Source organism: Megascapheus bottae, unplaced genomic scaffold, assembly GCF_031878675.1.
Source record: "Megascapheus bottae isolate mThoBot1 unplaced genomic scaffold, mThoBot2.hap1 HAP1_SCAFFOLD_37, whole genome shotgun sequence".
Taxonomy (NCBI): domain Eukaryota; kingdom Metazoa; phylum Chordata; class Mammalia; order Rodentia; family Geomyidae; genus Megascapheus; species Megascapheus bottae.
The window spans coordinates 3,614,669-3,619,968 of record NW_028327804.1 but is presented as its reverse complement, the minus strand read 5'-3'; the positions used below and the strand labels follow the sequence as shown (position 1 = coordinate 3,619,968).

The window sequence follows — 5,300 nt, the reverse complement described above, 5'->3', positions numbered from 1 at the left end:
CTATGTAATTCAGAGTCTGGCATCTCCTTGGGCTCCAGCTTCTCTGGCTCTGCAGTGTTAGGGAATCTCCAGTGCCCACTGCAAAGTCCAGGCCCACCAGTTCAGGCACTGCATTGCCCACCTCAGCACCAGCTCTGCTGTTCCCTCCAAAGTGGTCTTTGGCAATCTGTCCATCACTAGCATGGGACCTTCTGGGGCAATATCGCTGGGTGGTATCAAGTCTAGCTTTTCATTTGTCATTTGGAAGCTGGCAGACCACGAATACTGGTTCATCACTGGTTCTACACACACACACACACACACACACACACACACACACACACACACTAATCAATCTTGACAGCCCCTCCCCTCCAGCTCTGTTTCCTGACATATGCTCATGGACTTCTTGAGCTCAGACTCTGTTCCCTCCAATTGCCCATGTCTTCTGAAAGGAGACCAGAGAGGCCTTCAGCATCTGCTCCTTGCATAGTCACCAGCATAGCTGCACCCCAGGCTCCACCACACACCTCTGAATCACATACAAAAGAACCGCTGTTTCTGCAACACGCAGAAAGCATTCAGCAGACCTGGCACAGTGGCATCTGCCAAGGACAACTCAGGAACTGCAGAGGCCTTGACATCAATGCAGAGGCAGGGGCACCCATGGCAAGCTGACGTTGAATCATCTCCTTTTTTGGACACAGGCTAGCATGCCAAGGAACTGCAAAAGAAAACTGGATCACAGTGCAAAAGATCACAGCACACACTGGAAGAGAGCCAATGGTGATGGACTCAAAACCTAACAAAAATCAAAGAAAGGGGCAATGTGGCTAGGTCTGCTTGAACTGTTTGAATATCCTTGCCAATTCACCTTTCTTTTTACCAAGAACAGAGAGGAAAACTTCTTCTTCTTAACTCTGATGGACTAGCTGGTACCAGTCTAGACTTTCCATCATAACCGCAAAGTAGAAGTTATGGGGAAAAATATGTCTGTAAATGTACATATAATAAAAATATGTCAATGTATATACGTTTAGTTTACTATATTCACATATATAATGTGAGTAAGTGTAATGTGTAGTATATATGTATAATGTGTAGCCTGCAATGTGAATATATGTATGATTCTATAAACACACAAAAATGATTAATATATGCTTTGGGGAAGTAATATAAGGAAAGAATAAAAGAAATGCATGGTATTTGATGAATAATGATCAAAACTCTCCCAATATTGACTTAAAACATGAACCCTTTTATCCAGGAATTTAGTAGCTCAACAAATTGATGTAGAATAATGTCAGTGGTCCACACTAACACAGATTCTAATTAAAGAATGAAAGACAGAGAACTGCCCAAACCACAAACACACAACATAGTACCAAGAAGTGAATGATAATATGACCAATTTCTGATTAGAAGATAGAACAGCTATAATAGACAGCAGGTGCAAGAAATTTAAAATGCAAAGAAAGGGACATATCTAAAGACACTCCTGAAATTAAAAATGATTTCCTTCAAAAATGAGAGATGAGCTCCATATGAATGCTCAGGCCTAAAATCCTACCTTCTCAGGATGGTGAATTGTGAGGATTGTACTTCAAAGCCAGCCTAACCCTGGTCCTGGAGAAGCAAATAATAGGACACAGCTGTCCTTGAAAATGATGGTCTTTGAGAAGAACAACAAATTAGAGAAAGTCTGGATAAGTGGGACTGCATTAAACTGCAGAGCTTCTGTATGGCAAAGGACATAGCTAGCAAATTAACTAGAAAGCCTACAGAATTGGAGAAGATCTTCACTAACCATACAATGGACAAAGGCCTTATATCTAAAATATATCAACAGCTCAAAAACTTGCATCACTCCCAAAGGAATTTCCAAAGAAACAACCATAGCATTAAAAGATGGGCCAAAGACTTAAACAGAGTCTTTTTCTGGAGAAGAAATAAGAATGGCTTATAGACACCTGAAGAAATGCTCGACATCTCTGGCCATAAAAGAAACGCAAATCAAAACAACTCTAAGATTACACCTCACTCCAGTCAGAATGGCCAGGACCAAGAAATCTAATAACAACAGATGCTGGAGGGGATGTGGCCAGGAGGTATCACTACTACACTGTTGATGGGAGCAAAAACTCATTCAACCACTATGGAAAGCAGTATGGCAGCTCCTCAAAAGACTAAACATAGAGCTTCACTATGACCCAGCAATTCCACTACTTTGTATTTAACCAATTGTCCAGAAACAAGGACATACTAAATCCACTAGCACAATGATGTTCCGTGCAGCATGATTTACAATAGCAAAGATATGGAACCAACCCAGATGTACCTCAGTTGATGAATGGATCAACAAGATGTGGTATTTGTACACAATGGAATTCTATGCTGCTGTCAGAAAGAACAACTCTGCCCCATTTGGAAGGAAATGGAAAGGCTTACAAAAAAATCATATTTCATGAATTAAGCCAAACTCAAAGGAACATAGGCTCAATGGTTTCCCTCATTTGTCCTAATCAGTAGAAACCTTGGGCTCTCCTAGCAAGAGATTTACAATAGAACAAAACCTAGATACATAAGGCCATGTAATATAATGCTAAATGAAAGGACCTCCAGGATATAGAAACAAAAGCTATAGAATGAGTGATTGTTGTCCTTAATGTACTATGTTATCTCTCATCTCTTTTGTCGTCCTTTGGTTATCTCACATTTTTACCGTATTTTATCTTGATATCTGATATATTGTATATGTGTGTATTTGGTTATTTGAAATAGGATAGGGAAGGAGGGAAAACAAGATGACGGTTGGGTGTGGGGGGAGGTAAACGGGGACCAAAACATGAGAAAGGGTATCAATGTTTGTGAAGTGATGTACCTTCTATCTGGTGAATATAATGTAACCTTTCTATTAATTGCAATAAAAATATATGATAAAAAAAGAAAAGGATGGTCTTTGTGTCATGTCATTGCTGGAAAATGACATAGGATACAGTGCCATCAAGAATGGAAGCTACTGAACAGTATCTTCATGGAAGCAATTTATAAGACACAGGAATTATCTAGAAAGCCATAAGACATTGACTCTATTCCTAGTGGTTTCAGAAATGCCACTATGAAAAAGACCATAGCAACCTCCAGCCCACCTAGAGTCCTTAGCAACAGTTGTTAAAGGCCTAAGAGACAGAGTGTCAATAGTGCCAGGGTCTGATTGATACACTTTTTCTCTGATGTCACTGGTTTTGACTTTGATTGCTTCATTTTTCCATGATGTTACTAAGCCTGGCTGTGAGTAATCCATTGTGAGAAGTCCCACAGGTTACAGAAGCCACTGTGCTCCAATCTTTGTCAGTTAACAGCGCTGGAAGCTCTTGTAGGCGACCCACTGGAAGCTACTGATGATTAGTTTTTGGTTGGGGGAAGTTGTTGTTGGAGTTTTGATATTTCTTTTTGTTGTTTGTTTTTGTTTCTGGGTGGTCTCCTATTTTATTTTTTACTTTTTAGGTAGACTTGCTACTGGCCATTGCAGTAGAAGGATGCCAGAATACAAAATATCCTCAAGCTCCTTGAAAGTGGAGATCATTGAACAATACCAAATGAGTTCATTGACAAATGTGGCTATGGACAAGTGAAGCTGGCCCATCACCACCTCACAAGCACCAAGGTGACAGTTAAAATACTGCAGCAGGAAGACTGCTCCAGTTGCCAGATAAAGAATGGCGTGGACATTTATAAGAGAATACAACACAAACATATCATCAAGTTGTACCAGGTGATGGAGAAGGAAGAGTATGTGTTTCTCATTATGGAACTGGCCCTTAGGGGACACCTCCTGGATGATCAGAAAATCCCACTAACTGTATGAAGATGAAGCCAGGAGACTCTTCAGATTGTAAATGCTACTCACTACCTCCATCAGAATACAATTGCACTCCGAGACCTTAAGCCCAACAACATCCTGTTGGATGCAAAAGGCAACATCATGGTCAGTCCACTTTGTTCTGAGCATCTGATTCACCCCAGGGCAGTTGCTGATGAATGTATGTGGTGCTGTGCTATTCTGTCCCCCTGAAATGTTCTTGTGAGAAAGATATGATGCCTGTAAGGTGGATGTCTGGAGCTTAGGTGTGCTTTTATATTTTATTACAATGTGAAAATTCCCCTTTGAATGTAGGAATGTGATCCAGGTACAGTCACTAGTCCTCAAGACCAAGTATGTTGTTCCATATTACCTGCAGCAAAAGAACAAAATGTAATATTGCAACTGTTAACTGCAGACCCAAAGCAGAGGCCTAATATTGAACAGATAATGGAGCACAAGTGGCTTAAACCAGTTGAGAAATAATCCTTGTGCCCTGATGAGCCACTACCCAATATGCTGGACCCCATTATCCTTAAAGTAATGTGTGATATGGATCTCACATATGTGAGATCCAGAGATCTATTCAGGACAGAACATTCAATGAGGCCATGGGCACATACCTTTTGATCAAAGAAAACTTAAAACAGACTGCCAGCAGTGTCCACATTAAAAGAGTGCCTACAACTGTGCCACCATGCCCGAGTCCTGCAGACCTTTCCAACTTATCTCTCCCTAGAGGGAGGATGGCCAGTTTACCTGCTGGGCTTCACACTTATGCCTTGTCTTCTGAATTTCCATTGCTTTATGATGACATGTAGTCCCCTCTAAAGAGAGGTCTAAGTGCCACTCTGCCTGCCAAGGGCCTGTGCTACCTACAGAGGAACCCCAATCCCAGCATAGTCTCAGACCAGGATTCTAAGGTTTCCATTGGCTGCTCTTGTTTCTTAAGCAATAGTAAAAGATTTCCCTCTGGGAAGCCACAAGATAGTTCCATAAAGACTGAGTCCAATAAGCAGCACGGCTGGAGGATAGTGGCTAGCCTGCTTGCCATCACTTTTCTCAGAATATGATTCTGTGTGTGGCCCCAAAATTAATGTGCACCGCTTAGAAACAGAGTTATTTCAGAGAACAGTTTGAAGCCATGGGACTCAGGGCTTCTTGGAGACTTTCATTAGTGATGCCATATCAGAGAGGCAGAGGCATGAACACAAAGCGCTTCTTGCAGGAGTCCTGCAGTAAGTTCATACAGCCCTGTGCCCAGTGTGCCCTTCAGAAGCCTGAGTCTAGCACTGCCAGGTAGTGTGCCAAGTGCTATAGGATTCACTGGGTGATAGTCCAAATATCACAGCTAGTTTCCCAGAGATAAAAAAGTAAGCTGAAAGGTGGCCTGAAAATGCCTGCACCTTCTGAGCTGGGGGTTCCAGCTTGAACCCTTAAGTATGACATGATGCTATTT

The 5,300-nt window shown here is 41.7% G+C and overlaps 1 pseudogene; it reads left to right on the top strand.

Annotated features, from left to right (window-relative positions):
- The first annotated feature begins 420 nt into the window (after nucleotides 1-420).
- On the top strand, nucleotides 421-4,914 carry LOC150039173 (sperm motility kinase Z-like; annotated as a pseudogene).
- The last annotated feature ends 386 nt before the right edge of the window (nucleotides 4,915-5,300 follow it).